This window comes from Maylandia zebra, linkage group LG14 (genome assembly GCF_041146795.1).
Source record: "Maylandia zebra isolate NMK-2024a linkage group LG14, Mzebra_GT3a, whole genome shotgun sequence".
Taxonomy (NCBI): Eukaryota; Metazoa; Chordata; class Actinopteri; order Cichliformes; family Cichlidae; genus Maylandia; species Maylandia zebra.
Window position 1 is genome coordinate 9,644,406 of NC_135180.1, and position 16,310 is coordinate 9,660,715.

The 16,310-nt window shown below is 40.6% G+C and overlaps 2 non-coding genes and 3 pseudogenes across 2 annotated transcripts; all 5 read left to right on the forward strand.

Annotated features, from left to right (window-relative positions):
* Positions 1–558: 558 nt before the first annotated feature.
* On the forward strand, positions 559–729 carry LOC112434367 (U2 spliceosomal RNA; annotated as a pseudogene).
* A 1,890-nt stretch (positions 730–2,619) lies between these two features.
* On the forward strand, positions 2,620–2,732 carry LOC112433393 (U5 spliceosomal RNA). The gene has a single exon (XR_003023500.1). It is a non-coding gene; the product is annotated as a U5 spliceosomal RNA (small nuclear RNA).
* A 1,099-nt stretch (positions 2,733–3,831) lies between these two features.
* On the forward strand, positions 3,832–3,932 carry LOC112433268 (U2 spliceosomal RNA; annotated as a pseudogene).
* A 9,767-nt stretch (positions 3,933–13,699) lies between these two features.
* Positions 13,700–13,909, forward strand: LOC112433266 (U2 spliceosomal RNA; annotated as a pseudogene).
* A 1,893-nt stretch (positions 13,910–15,802) lies between these two features.
* On the forward strand, positions 15,803–15,915 carry LOC112433269 (U5 spliceosomal RNA). Its single transcript, XR_003023441.1, has one exon. It is a non-coding gene; the product is annotated as a U5 spliceosomal RNA (small nuclear RNA).
* Positions 15,916–16,310: the final 395 nt, after the last annotated feature.

The following is a 16,310-nucleotide window of genomic DNA, read 5'->3' on the forward strand; positions in this document are numbered from 1 at the left end:
AAAGATTTTAATTGGATGCACCTACATAGGAAATTACCTGTAAGGACTACGATGTATGCACATAATTTGGGGAAGTTAAAAGAATGTCCGAGGGATAATTGCACAGAGGAAGAAACGATTGAACACGTCCTATGGGGGTGCAAATATGCAAAAAAGGTATGGGCTGGAATGAAGAGGAGGTATAAGGGACTAGAGGCTTTGACATATGAGGAAATAACTTATCTTAGGCCTAAGGATAAAAAGAAGGAGGAAAATAAAATACGTTGTATGTTGTTATCAATTACAAAACTTAAGATATGGAGGGCAAGACAGGGGTATATAAGGGGGGGGTATGAATGGAAAGAGATGGGAACAATAAAGGATATAGAGAGGGAATTTGAGGGGATATATCGGCATGAATTACAAAGATGGGGAATAGACACGATTAAGGACAGGTGGAAGGATTATTATGAATGATGTAAAAGATGTTTTTGTGAAATATGAAAAGTATTCAATGGAATGTTGAGCAAATGGAAATGTAAGATGGTGTTGTAAGTAAAAAAAAAAAAAAAAAAAAAAAAAAAAAAAAAAAAAAAATCTGTTCTTATCAGTTTAATATCTGATATGCCCCCGATTTGGGGGCAACGTATTAAACGCATTTTTAGAACAGGGAGCCGAATAAGGGGCTCGCTCCGTTCGCTCCACGCATCGACCCGGTATTGCAGCGCCTCCGGGAACGGTGCCCCCTTTGCTGACTTTGTGCAAAAGCAAGAAAGCCAAACAAAGTAAGGTCGGCCAAACCAAGAGCCAGAAAGCAGCCGCAAGCGGCGAAAGTGCAGGGATAGAAGCTCAGAGAAATAAGGAAAAAAACTGGGAAGATAGCGAGGAACTGAATATATTATTAAAGGAACAGGAGGTTTTGTTTCAGGAGAGGGCAAAAACATGAATGTTTAAATTTATGCAGGAGGAGTATATGCAACAGGAGAAGTGCTCGGCCTATTTTTTTGCTCAAATGAAAAAGAAAGAGGAAAAAGGGAAGGGAAATCGGTTACTGGACGGGATAATATTTTGAAGATGGTAGAGGAGTACTACAGTTCATTGTTTGGTGTGGAAGAAGTAGATAGAGGGGCTCAAGAAATGGTTTTAGGTTTTCTGAAAGAGAGGTTACCAGAGGACGCAAGGAAGCTTTTGGAAAGGAGCATAACAAACCACGAACTATACGAGGCGATAAAGACAATGAAGAATAACAAGGTACCTGGGATAGATGGACTCACAAAGGAGTTTTACATCACCTTTTGGGATGTCATCGGAGACCACTTGTTGGAGGTATTTGAAGAAATGTGTGAAACGGGTAGAATGCCAAAGAGTATGAGGACGGGTGTGATAAGTTTTCTACATAAGAAAGGCTCACCTGCTGTGCTTTCAAATTATAGGCCTCTTTCAATGGTCTGCGTGGACTACAAAATTTTGAGTCGAACTCTAGCAAGACGCCTGGCCCGAGTCTTGCCTGCTATTATTAATGCAGACCAGACATGCGGGGTAAAGGGCAGGCAGATTGGTTGGAACTTACAATTACATAGAGATGTGCTTACATACATCGAAGAGAGGAACTTGACAACAATATGCGTAACACTTGATCAGGAAAAAGCTTTTGATAGGGTCAATCATGATTTCTTATGGAGGGTGATGAGAAATTTTGATATAGGAGGTAAATTTTTGAATTGGATAAGTATGATGTATACTGACATAATCTGCAAGATAAAGATAAATGGACACTTAACAGAGGAAGTACAACAAACGAGAGGGCTACGGCAGGGTTGCCCCCTGTCCGCCCTACTCTATGTTATATATGTAGAACCTTTAGCATGTGCAATAAGAGGAAACGAGAAAATTAGAGGAGTGCCCTTGCCAGGGGGGAGGTGTTGAAGATCTCCCAGTACGCTGACGACACAGTTCTTTACTTGGAAGATGATGGAAGTGTGAGGGAGATGATACGAACAATACAGACCTTTGAGAGCGCTGCGGGGTCAAAGGTCAATGAGGAGAAATCAAAATATACATTTTTGGGACGATGGGCAGGTAGGAGACAGACGCTTTGCGGGCTTTCTTTGTGTGAAGGGTCCATGCAGGTCCTGGGCATTGATTTTGGAAATCCAGCAAATTACAACTGGGATTTGAAGATAGCGAAGATCTTAAAGAAATTGGGGATGTGGTCAAAAAGAAAGCTCACTATAACTGGCAAAGTTTTGGCCGTAAAAGCTGACATCTTACCTGCCCTACTCCATTTGGCATATGTCTTTCCAATGCCACAGACTCATAGGAAGGTGCTAACACGGGGAATTTTTAAATTAATATGGGGGGGGGGGGGGGGGGGGTATGAATATGTAAAAGAACAACTATGTATCAGACAATATCAAAAGGTGGGAGGGATGTCCCATACATCCCTTTGAAATTGGATGTGATGTATTACAGTAACATATGTGCTCCTCTCCAGTCACCCCTTTCCTGTCAAAGTGGAACTCTGGAGCAGAGCAGGCGGGGCCTGAGATCTGCCCCTTCAGCCAAGCAAACAGGGCCTACCGTGACGCCGGAAGCCGGGACGAGGAGTCACTGCGGCTTCCTGCGAGGCCAAAGAAACACACACTCTGGCTTCTCTTCAAAACGTACAAGTCTTTCGCCTTTTACTAAAGACTTCCGTGGAGAGTGAGGCTAAGGAGTTGCACCTATTTTTGGCAGGGTCTGCCGTCTGGCTGGCCCCTCTCCTCGTTGTTCAAAAGAAGAAATAGAAGAAAGCGCGTGTAGCAGATTTCAAATGGTTGACTGCGTTGTGACGACAGACTGGCTGGAAACTGGATTTATTTCTAAAAGACAAAGTGCAGCAGCAAAATCAGTGTCACACAGCAACAGCAGGCCTCTCCTCATCCCAGTGTGGAGTCCATGCAGCTCTGCTTACAATATATAAAAGAAAATACAATTTATCAAAACAACGATTCTCCCAACAGCCACTTTAAAGTCAAATGTTATAGTGGGGTAAAACAGAGACAAATATGAAGCCACTAATAATAACTTGTAATATTTAAATCCCCACTAAGATGGATCAATTACACAATACATATTCAAACAACTTTAACTTTTCTCAACATGGCTGAAAATACTATGCAGTGTGCAGCCTCAGGTGATGAACTCATTATACACATAAAACATAACCTATACATTTACACATACCTAGAAGACAAAGTGCAGCAGCAAAATCAGTGTCACACAGCAACAGCAGGCCTCTCCTCATCCCTGTTTAGCACAAGTAAGGACCACATAAACGGATGGTGTAACAGATAAAACGCAGTTCCAATTACTATTTTTCTCGTTCAAAGCAATCAAAAACACTTTGGGAGCTTTTAGCCATGAGAACTAATAGTTAGCAAAGAAAAATACACCAAATTTAAATGTATAATTTAGTACAGGGAGAGGAGCTACAGAAAGTGTGCCTCACCAGTGTGGAGTCCATGCAGCTCTGGCTGGGAAACCCCACACACGCAACATGTTTACAAGTGGCGTCACACTGATTAATGCCCCACTTCAACAGTGACACGTGGAACCTTAGTTTTACATAAATTAAATTTACACAATAAAAAATAAATCAACTATATACAATACAGTTTTGAGAATGTTCACACTCAGTATATTATATCTCAGCTACACGCACAGTTCCAGGAAGCTCCGCAGGCCTCTGAAGTACTGTAGGTGGGCGGAGATTTGAAGCGGCTCCCTCCCTGTGAGCCAAGTGAAAGAGCGCACCGTCACAAGCGAGAAGTGTCCCGAGAAGGCGGCTCAGCCAGGAACCTGCGGGAGGCCATCGCTTCTCGGCCTTTTGGCTAAGATCAAGTGTAGTATCTGTTCTTATCAGTTACAAGGCGAGAAGCAATGTAGGATGGCGGCGGCGTCGGCCAATTTTTCGGAGAGGAATACATGGTCGTATGGAACGAGGAATACCTTGAGATTCGAACTAATGGATAAAGAAAAGGATTTCCATGACAGAATTAATTTCGGACGAAGGATTCTTTATGATGCATTGAAGGTACAACCAGAGGAAATCTACTGCCTCCAGCAAAGCACGGCAAGTAAGCACTATGACGTGACTTTTTGCACGGGAGAGTACGCGGAGGAGGTGAGAAAGAGATGTGGTACAGAAGAAAACGAAGAACTAAAAAAATATATGGTAACCCCGTTATACAGGAACGATTATAGGATTTTAACGGTGCACATGTATAATCCCTGGGTTACAGAAGAGACCATTAAGTACTTCCTGGGGCGGTACGTTACAGTGCTCCCAGGGGTACGAAAAATAAAGGACGGGCTAGGCCTATGGACTGGAAAAAGACAGTTTCGGGTAAAACTTAAAATGGATATGACAACGGAAGATGGATACTGCCACCCGCCTGCAGTGTTTTCCATCGGAGCAGACAGAGGTTTTTTGGTGTATGCAGGACAGCCACAAGCATGCAGAAAATGCGGCAGTACGGGACATAATGCAGACAATTGTGAGCAGGTGAGGTGTAGGAGCTGCGGGAAAAATGGCCATATCACAAGAGACTGCAAAGAGCCTAGAAGGTGTCACTTATGTGGCTCAGATACACATATGGCAAGAGATTGCACTAGGCCCAGATCATATTCGGAAGCAGCTAAAGCAGGGACCGAGGTAGAGCGGTATGAAGAAACGGATATAGGAACAAATATTGGGGAAAGCGCACAAGAGGCGCCACCAGCAGAAAGGAATCAGACTAATGAGGAAGAAGGGGGGGGGGGAGAGGATGGGGCCGAACAAGGAAAAGAAGAAGGCGATAAGATGGGGGAGAAAAATGGGGAGAAGCAGTGCGAAGAAGGACAAATATGGGAAGTGGCAGCTAAGCCACGAAGAAAGTCGGCCAAAAGGCGTAGGAAAGTGAGCTCGGGAGTCCCTCCAGGAGAGACTAATTTGAAAGAAGGTAAAGGAGAGCGGATGGAAGAGGGAGGGGAGATGGGAGCGTATGTGTTGAGAGGGACGCAGACTGAATGTATGCACACACCAATGAGTGATTTAACGAGTGATGGAGACGTTGAAGAAGAAGAAGTAGAAAGTGAAGAAAAATCGGAAGATTCATTTATAAAAAATTTGCTGGCGCAAGTCAACATGGACTAATAAGGGAGGGGAAAATGGACGACAGAGGTTTTTTCTTTTTTTTCTTTTTCGGCTCTAATTTTGTAAAGTTTTCCTTTTTTTCAGGGGATATGAAGATCAAAAAGACAACTAGGAGATGGTATCTGTTTTTTTTTTTTTGTTTCTTTGTTATAAAATTATTAAGTGCCCTCTGCTTAGGTGTATAGATACCTCTTTTTTTACTACAAAATGGTGAGGTTCCGAATAATTACGTTAAATGTAAGGGGGTTAAAAAATGCCAGAAAAAGACAAATGGTATATGAATTTCTGTTGTTTTATAATTTTGATGTATGTTTATTACAGGAGGTACATTTGAAGGACGAGAAGGATGTTGTTATTTTTTCGGAGCAGTGGAGGGGGGGTGAATCGGCATGGAGTATAGGAGGAGTATATGGGACAGGGGTGGGAGTGTTGTGTGGAAATAAAAGTATAAAAATAAAAGAAAGTTATACGGTGATACAGGGAAGAGTGATGGTGGTAGATGTAGAAAAAAACGGGGTCCAAAGCCGGATAATAAATGTGTATGCACATGTGGATCCAAAACAAAGAAGAGAACTCCTTTTGTCGATGGATACTTGTTTTATTACAAGGAAAAATATTATAGTGGGAGGGGATTTTAATGTATCTTTAGAAAAAGAAAAATTTTCTCTCCCACTAAAGACATTTATAAGACAATACGGGTTAACGGATGTTATGGGCAGACTTCTGGGGAAAAAAGTAGGGTATACATGGAGGAATACAAGGGGGGTACGGAGTAGGTTGGACTATATTTTGATAGATAAAAAGTGTAAAATTAAAGGGGGAAAAACGATTCCGGTTCTACTCACGGATCACCAGGCGGTAGAGGTGGATTTGGAGATAGAAGGGATGGAATACGGGAAGGCATATTGGAAATTAAATAATGAGGTGTTAAAGGAAAAAGATTATAGGGATAAATTTTTAGAGATCTTCCCTTTATGGGTGAAAGTAAAAGAACTTTATGGAAAAAAAGGGGATTGGTGGGAGGATGTAAAATGCAAGATAAAAAAATTTACGATAGAATATTGTACAGATAGATCTAAACGTAGAAAAGAAGAATTCAATATGTTACAAAAAGAGATAGAACATATTTATGTTATACAAAAGGAGGGGAAGGAAAAAAATGTAGATTTGAAAATTGAAGACTTAAAGGTGAGGCAAGAAGAGTTATTAGAGAGGAAGGCAAGAGCAGAAACATATAAATTAAAACAGAAAGAGTATGAGGAAGATGAAAGGTGTTCCGCATATTTTTTTAAAAAGATGAAAAGTAGGGATAAAAGGGGGGTTATAGAGAAATTGGAAAAGGATGGGAAGGAGATTATAGGGAGGGAAAGCATGTTGGGGGTAGTAAAAGAATATTACGAGGATTTATTTAGAAAACAAAAAGTAGGGACAGAAAAAAGAGATGTTCTTTTGGGGTCATTAAAGAGGAGATTAGTAGAGGAAGATAGGGAGTTTCTGGAAAGGGAAATAACGATGGAAGAGGCATATAAGGTGGTAAAGGGAATGAAGGTAAATAGGGTACCAGGAATAGATGGATTAACGAAAGAATTTTATGAGGTATTTTGGGGAGTGATAGGGTTACATTTGTTGGAGGTCTTTAAAGAAATATTAGAGGGGGAAGAGATGGTGGAGAGTATGAGGACGGGTGTGATTTCGTTATTATTTAAGAAAGGGAATCCTCATTTACTTGATAATTATAGACCTCTCACTATGTTATGTGTAGATTACAAGATTTTAAGTAAGATAATTGCAAATAGATTGGTAGGGGTAATGTCGGATATAGTGGGAAGTGATCAAACGTGTGGGGTGAAGGGGAGACGAATTTCATGGAATATACAATTACATAGAGACATACTTGCATATGTAAAGGATAGAAAAATGGCGGCAATCTGTGTAAGTTTAGACCAACAAAAGGCATTTGATAGGCTAGATTACGAAATTTTGTGGGAGGTAATGACTAAGATGGGCTTGGGAAAACAATTTATAAGGTGGGTGAGGATCCTTTATAAAGAGATATATTCAAAAATCAAATTGAACGGGTTCCTCACGGAAAAAGTTCATCAAGCGAGGGGGTTGAGACAAGGGTGCCCGTTATCGGTGGTACTCTATGTATTATATGTTGAACCATTGGCTTGTGCGATTCGGGAGAATAAAAGAGTGAGTGGGATAATGATGCCGGGGGGGGAATGTTTGAAAATATCTCAATATGCGGATGATATTATACTATATTTAGCGGACGACGACAGTTTAAGAGAAGTTGTGGAAATATTAAAAATATATGAAGAAGTTACAGGATCAAAAATAAATAAGGAAAAGACAAAATATAAGTACTTGGGGACGTGGGAAGGTAGAAGGGAAAAAATTTGTGATTATACTTTGTGTGAAGGTCCTATGGACATTCTAGGAATTTCTTTTGGGAATAAGGAGGGCGATGCTATTTGGAACTGGAAGGGGAAGATGGCAGAGGTGGAAAGGAAATTACGATTATGGAAAATGAGGAAGCTTACAATTACTGGGAAGGTGTTAGTGATAAAGAGTGAGGTGGTGCCGAAATTATTGTATCTAGGCTATGTGTTCCCGATGCCACAAGTATTTAGAGCACAAATAATGAGGGGAATATTTAACTTTATATGGGGAGGTTACGAGTACGTAAAGAGAGTACAAATGTATCAGGAGGTTGCTGATGGGGGAAAAGGGGTACCGAACATTCCGTTAAAGTTAGATACGATTTTTTATGCAAATGTGTGTACGCTGTTAAAGAAGCCATATATTCATAAATGTCAGATATTGTTATGGTTCTGGTTAGCTATTCCATACCGGTTTTTAATTGGGTGGGAAAATCAGGGGCCGAAGGCAGAGACAAGACCAGAATACTTTCAGAGGATGGTTAAGTGGGGAAAGAGACATATAGAGTGCAGGGAGGTGGATACAATACAAAATCATAAACTTCTGTATAAAAAACTGGTGAGGAATGCTAACTACAACCAGGGGATAGTGAGTTCGGAAGTTTGGGAATACGCACAGGATAAGAGTTATAAGAATGTTTTGAAAGATTTTAATTGGATGCACCTACATAGGAAATTACCTGTAAGGACTACGATGTATGCACATAATTTGGGGAAGTTAAAAGAATGTCCGAGGGATAATTGCACAGAGGAAGAAACGATTGAACACGTCCTATGGGGGTGCAAATATGCAAAAAAGGTATGGGCTGGAATGAAGAGGAGGTATAAGGGACTAGAGGCTTTGACATATGAGGAAATAACTTATCTTAGGCCTAAGGATAAAAAGAAGGAGGAAAATAAAATACGTTGTATGTTGTTATCAATTATAAAACTTAAGATATGGAGGGCAAGACAGGGGTATATAAGGGGGGGCATGAATGGAAAGAGATGGGAACAATAAAGGATATAGAGAGGGAATTTGAGGGGATATATCGGCATGAATTACAAAGATGGGGAATAGACACGATTAAGGACAGGTGGAAGGATTACTATGAATGATGTAAAAGATGTTTTTGTGAAATATGAAAAGTATTTAATGGAATGTTGAGCAAATGGAAATGTAAGATGGTGTTGTAAGTAAAAAGAAAAAAGAAAAAAAAAAATCTGTTCTTATCAGTTACAAGGCGAGAAGCAATGCAGGATGGCGGCGGCGTCGGCCAATTTTCATGAGAGAAATACATGGATGCAAGGTACAAGAAATACTTTGAGATTCGAGTTGATGGAGAAAGAGGACGAGATTCATGACAGAATTAACTTCGGACGAAGGATCCTTTACGAGGCTTTAAAGATAAAGCCTGAGGAAATCTACTGCCTCCAGCAGAGTACGGCAAGTAAACATTATGATGTAACCTTTTGCACGGGAGAATGTGCGGAGGAGGTGAGAAGGAGATTTCACGGAGAAGAAAACGAAGAACTAAAGAAATATACGGTAACTCCTTTGTACAGAAATGATTATAGGATTTTAACGATCCATATGTATAACCCTTGGGTTTCGGAAGAGACAATTAAGTACTTCTTAGGAAGGTACGTCACAGTACTACCAGGAGTGCGCAAAATAAAGGATGGCTTAGGACTATGGACCGGAAAAAGACAATTCCGAGTCAAATTAAATGTGGATACGTCTACCGAGGACGGATATTGCCATCCACCCGCGGTATTCTCCATAGGAGCAGATAGGGGTTTCCTAGTGTATGCTGGGCAGCCCCAAGCGTGCAGAAAATGTGGCAGTACCGGACATAATGCGGACAGGTGTGAACAAATGAGGTGCAGGAGTTGCGGGAAGATAGGCCACATAACTAAAGACTGTAAGGAACCTAGAAAATGTCATTTGTGCGATTCAGAGACCCATATGGCAAGAGACTGTACTAGGCCAAGGTCATATTCTGAAGCGGCAGGAAATGAACATTACAGAAAATCGGATGCAGAAGCTGATATCGGAAAAAGAACACAGGAGGCGTCAACGGCTGCCGAAGATCACCTTAACGAGGAGAGAGTTGGGAGCAAGGAAGGCGGAGTAGAGCAGAGGAATAAGGAGGAAGGAACATTACGTGAATCGGACGCCGAGAGAGAGAAACAAGCAGAGGACGGACAGGTGTGGGCAGTAGTAGCGAAGCCGCGGAGAAAATCAGCAAAGAGGCGGAGAAAGGTGAGCTCAGGTGCTTCTCCAGAAGAGACAAAAACGGAAAATAAAGAGGATAGGGAGGAACGGATCGAGCAGGTGGAAAATACGGAGGGACATGTTTTGAGGGGTACACAGACTGAATGCATGCATATACCCCCTTAAGTGACTTCACTAGTGATGGGGATACGGGGGAAGAGGCTGAAAGCGAAGAAAAATCGGAAGATTCCTTTATTAAGAACTTATTGGCGCAGGTTAATATGAAGAGTTAAAAATGGGGATACTGAAATAAAACTCCTATGGTTTTGATTTGTTTTGGTTTTGTTTTTGAGACCCTTTTTTTTTTATTTGATTTATGTTTTAAGACATGGGAAACTTTCGAATAATAACATTAAATGTAAGGGGACTTAGGAATGCTCGGAAAAGAAAAATGGTTTATGAATTTTTGTTGTATTATAATTTTGATGTCTGCTTGTTGCAGGAAGTACATTTAAAAGATGAGGGGGATGTTGACCTCTTTACGAAGGAATGGAGAGGAGGTGAATCGGTCTGGAGTATAGGGGGAGTACATGGGACTGGGGTAGGAGTGTTATGTGGGAATAAAAGTATACGAATAAAGGACAGTTATACTTTAATACAGGGAAGGGTTATGGTTGTAGATGTGGAAAAAAGTGGGACACAAAACCGTATAATAAATGTGTATGCATATGTGGATCCCAAATTAAGAAGAGAACTTCTTTCAAAAATGGACACTTGTTTTATGACAAGGAAAAATATTTTTGTGGGAGGGGATTTCAATTGTTCACTGGAGAAAATAAAAACTTCGCTCCCTTTTAAGACCTTTATAAAAAAATACGGTTTAATAGATGTAATGGCCACATTACAAGGGAAAAGAGTGGGGTACACATGGAAGAACACAAGAGGGATGGAAAGTAGATTAGATTACATCTTGATAGAGAAAAAGTGTAAAATAAAACAAGGGAAAATAATACCGGCTTTGTTCACAGATCATCAAATGATAGTGGTGGATTTGGAGATAGAAGGAATAGATTATGGAAAAGGATACTGGAAACTGAATAACGAAGTACTTATGGAAAAAGAATATAAGGAAAGGTTTGCAGAGCTCTTCCCTTTATGGGAGGAGATGGAAAGCTTATATATAAATAAATTGGATTGGTGGGAGGATGTAAAAAACAAAATAAAAAAGTTCACGGTGGATTACTGTACGGAAAGGTCCAGCGTAAGGAAAGAGGAATTTCGTATATTGCAAAAAGAAATAGAATATACTTATACACTACAAAATGAAAAAGGAAACAACAAAAACATGGACGAGAAAATGGAAAGTTTAAGATTGAAGCAGGAAGAACTACTTGAAAGGAAGGCAAGGGCTGAAACATATAAGATAAAGCAGGAGGAGTATGAGGAGAACGAGAAATGTTCGGCCTTTTTCTTTAAAAAGATGAAAAGTAAGGAAAAAAAGGGAGTTATAATAAAATTAGAGAAGGATGGGAAAATGATAGAAGGGAAGGAAAATATGCTTAAAACGGCGAAGGAGTATTATGAGGTCTTGTTTAGAAAAGAAAAATTAGAGGGAGAAAAAGGGGATTTTTTCTTAAAGAAAATAAAAAAGAGATTAACGGGAGAAGAAGCCGACAGTTTAGAAGGGGAAGTTACAATAGGGGAGGCATATAAAGTATTAAAAGGAATGAAGGCAAACAAAGTGCCAGGGATAGATGGATTAACAAAGGAATTTTACGAAACTTTCTGGGGAATGGTGGGGATACATTTGTTGGGAGTTTTTAAGGAAATCATGGAGGGAAAGGAGATGACAGAGAGTATGAAGACGGGTGTGGTTTCTATTCTATTCAAGAAAGGTAACCCACAACAACTTGATAATTATAGACCGTTAACTATGCTATGTGTGGATTATAAGATCCTGAGTAGGATATTGGCAAATAGACTCGCGGGAGTAATGATGCAAATAGTGGAGAAGGATCAGACGTGGGGTTAGGGGGAGGCAAATGTCTTGGAACGTGCAACTACACAGAGACATACTCACATACGTTAGAGATAGAAATTTGCCAGCACTATGTGTGAGCCTAGATCAACAAAAGGCCTTTGATAGGGTAGATTATGATTTTTTGTGGAGGGTAATGCAGTGTATGGGCATGGGAGAGAAATTTAAAAAATGGGTAAAAAATTTATACAACAGCATAAGTCTGAAAATAAAAGTAAATGGATTCCTTACAGAAAAAGTGTATCAAACAAAGGGTTTGAGGCAAGGATGTCCATTATCTGTTGTTCTTTATGTACTGTATGTTGAACCTTTGGCTTGCGCAATAAGGGAAAGCCAGAGAGTAAAAGGGATTCCGATGCCGCGGGGGGAAGTTTTAAAGATATCGCAGTATGCGGACGATACAGTATTATATCTGGCAGATGATGATAGTTTAAAGGGTGCGATAGAAATTTTAGATATTTATGAAAAAGCGACTGGATCAAAGATAAATAAAGAGAAGTCGATGTATAAATATTTGGGGACATGGGAGGGTAGAAGAGACAATATCTGTGATTTTACTTTGTGCCAAGGCCCAATGAATATTTTAGGAATCACCTTTGGAAATAAGGAAGGAGATGAGCTTAGCAATTGGAAAAAAAGGTTAAGTGCGGTAGAAAAGAAGCTAGGCCTTTGGAAAGCAAGGAAATTAACAATTACGGGGAAGGTTCTGATTATAAAGAGTGAGGTGGTGCCGAAGTTATTACATCTGGCCTATGTGTTTTCGATGCCTCAGATCTACAGAGCGCAAATAACCAGAGCGATATTTAAATTTATTTGGGGGGGTTATGAGTATGTCAAAAGAACGCAAATGTATCAAGAAATTGAAGATGGTGGGAAAGGGGTACCAAATGTCCCTTTGAAGTTAGATACAATGTTTTATGCAAATGTATGCAAGCTATTGAAACAGAACTATGTCCACAAATGTCAAATATTGTTATGGTTTTGGTTAGCGATTCCATACCGTTTTTTGATAGGGTGGGAAAATAAGGGACCAAAGGCGGAAACTAGACCAAAATATTTTCAGAGGATGCTGGGATGGGGAAAGAAACATGCTGAATGTAAAGAGGTGGATACCGTACTAAACCATAAACTTTTATATAAGAAAATGGTATGGAAAGCTAATTATAACCAGGTACCGGTGAGTCCAGAAGTGTGGAAATGTGCACAGGATAAGACCTTTAAAAATGTTTTGAAGGATTTTAATTGGATGCATTTACACAAAAGGTTACCCGTGAGGATCATCATGTATGCACATAACTTGGGAAAACAGAAAAAGTGTCCGAGGGACAACTGCGTAGAAGAGGAAACAATAGAACACGTACTTTGGGGATGCGAATACGCAAAAAAGGTATGGGAAAGGGTAAAGGGGAAGTATAAAGGTTTGGGCACGGTGACTTATGAAGAGATTACCCTTTTCAGGGCTAACAGCATAGAAAAAGAGAGATACAAAATACGTTGTATGTTGTTAACAATTGTAAAAATGAAATTGTGGAAGGCAAGACAGAGTTGTATAACGGGAGGATATAAAGAGGGGGAAATAGGTACGACTAAAGCTGTAGAGAGGGAATTTGAAAAGACATACTGGCATGAACTACAAAAATGGGGAATAGACACGATCAAGGATAGATGGAAAGATTTCCCTTCCTTCTTTACTGCGAAGGCACCTAAAAAGTGGTGGTAGGTAAAGAGTAAGGAAGGGAGAAAGGGAAAAGGAGCAATGAAAAGCAATAAGTTATATGAATATGTTACATGAAAATGATTGGTTTGCGATGAATGAATGTGGGAAAGAAATGAAATGTAAATATGTCTTTGTAATGGAAATGGAAAAAGTTTTTTGAATTGTTGTGGAAAGAAAATAAAAGAAGTAAAAAAAAAAAAAAAAATCTGTTCTTATCAGTTTAATATCTGATACGCCCCCGATTTGGGGGCAACGTATTAAATGCATTTTTAGAACAGGGAGCCGAATAAGGGGCTCGCTCCGTTCGCTCCACGCATCGACCCGGTATTGCAGCGCCTCCGGGAACGGTGCCCCCTTTGCTGACTTTGTGCAAAAGCAAGAAAGCCAAACAAAGTAAGGTCGGCCAAACCAAGAGCCAGAAAGCAGCCGCAAGCGGCGAAAGTGCAGGGATAGAAGCTCAGAGAAATAAGGAAAAAAACTGGGAAGATAGCGAGGAACTGAATATATTATTAAAGGAACAGGAGGTTTTGTTTCAGGAGAGGGCAAAAACATGAATGTTTAAATTTATGCAGGAGGAGTATATGCAACAGGAGAAGTGCTCGGCCTATTTTTTTGCTCAAATGAAAAAGAAAGAGGAAAAAGGGAAGGGAAATCGGTTACTGGACGGGATAATATTTTGAAGATGGTAGAGGAGTACTACAGTTCATTGTTTGGTGTGGAAGAAGTAGATAGAGGGGCTCAAGAAATGGTTTTAGGTTTTCTGAAAGAGAGGTTACCAGAGGACGCAAGGAAGCTTTTGGAAAGGAGCATAACAAACCACGAACTATACGAGGCGATAAAGACAATGAAGAATAACAAGGTACCTGGGATAGATGGACTCACAAAGGAGTTTTACATCACCTTTTGGGATGTCATCGGAGACCACTTGTTGGAGGTATTTGAAGAAATGTGTGAAACGGGTAGAATGCCAAAGAGTATGAGGACGGGTGTGATAAGTTTTCTACATAAGAAAGGCTCACCTGCTGTGCTTTCAAATTATAGGCCTCTTTCAATGGTCTGCGTGGACTACAAAATTTTGAGTCGAACTCTAGCAAGACGCCTGGCCCGAGTCTTGCCTGCTATTATTAATGCAGACCAGACATGCGGGGTAAAGGGCAGGCAGATTGGTTGGAACTTACAATTACATAGAGATGTGCTTACATACATCGAAGAGAGGAACTTGACAACAATATGCGTAACACTTGATCAGGAAAAAGCTTTTGATAGGGTCAATCATGATTTCTTATGGAGGGTGATGAGAAATTTTGATATAGGAGGTAAATTTTTGAATTGGATAAGTATGATGTATACTGACATAATCTGCAAGATAAAGATAAATGGACACTTAACAGAGGAAGTACAACAAACGAGAGGGCTACGGCAGGGTTGCCCCCTGTCCGCCCTACTCTATGTTATATATGTAGAACCTTTAGCATGTGCAATAAGAGGAAACGAGAAAATTAGAGGAGTGCCCTTGCCAGGGGGGAGGTGTTGAAGATCTCCCAGTACGCTGACGACACAGTTCTTTACTTGGAAGATGATGGAAGTGTGAGGGAGATGATACGAACAATACAGACCTTTGAGAGCGCTGCGGGGTCAAAGGTCAATGAGGAGAAATCAAAATATACATTTTTGGGACGATGGGCAGGTAGGAGACAGACGCTTTGCGGGCTTTCTTTGTGTGAAGGGTCCATGCAGGTCCTGGGCATTGATTTTGGAAATCCAGCAAATTACAACTGGGATTTGAAGATAGCGAAGATCTTAAAGAAATTGGGGATGTGGTCAAAAAGAAAGCTCACTATAACTGGCAAAGTTTTGGCCGTAAAAGCTGACATCTTACCTGCCCTACTCCATTTGGCATATGTCTTTCCAATGCCACAGACTCATAGGAAGGTGCTAACACGGGGAATTTTTAAATTAATATGGGGGGGGGGGGGGGGGGGGGGGTATGAATATGTAAAAGAACAACTATGTATCAGACAATATCAAAAGGTGGGAGGGATGTCCCATACATCCCTTTGAAATTGGATGTGATGTATTACAGTAACATATGTGCTCCTCTCCAGTCACCCCTTTCCTGTCAAAGTGGAACTCTGGAGCAGAGCAGGCGGGGCCTGAGATCTGCCCCTTCAGCCAAGCAAACAGGGCCTACCGTGACGCCGGAAGCCGGGACGAGGAGTCACTGCGGCTTCCTGCGAGGCCAAAGAAACACACACTCTGGCTTCTCTTCAAAACGTACAAGTCTTTCGCCTTTTACTAAAGACTTCCGTGGAGAGTGAGGCTAAGGAGTTGCACCTATTTTTGGCAGGGTCTGCCGTCTGGCTGGCCCCTCTCCTCGTTGTTCAAAAGAAGAAATAGAAGAAAGCGCGTGTAGCAGATTTCAAATGGTTGACTGCGTTGTGACGACAGACTGGCTGGAAACTGGATTTATTTCTAAAAGACAAAGTGCAGCAGCAAAATCAGTGTCACACAGCAACAGCAGGCCTCTCCTCATCCCAGTGTGGAGTCCATGCAGCTCTGCTTACAATATATAAAAGAAAATACAATTTATCAAAACAACGATTCTCCCAACAGCCACTTTAAAGTCAAATGTTATAGTGGGGTAAAACAGAGACAAATATGAAGCCACTAATAATAACTTGTAATATTTAAATCCCCACTAAGATGGATCAATTACACAATACATATTCAAACAACTTTAACTTTTCTCAACATGGCTG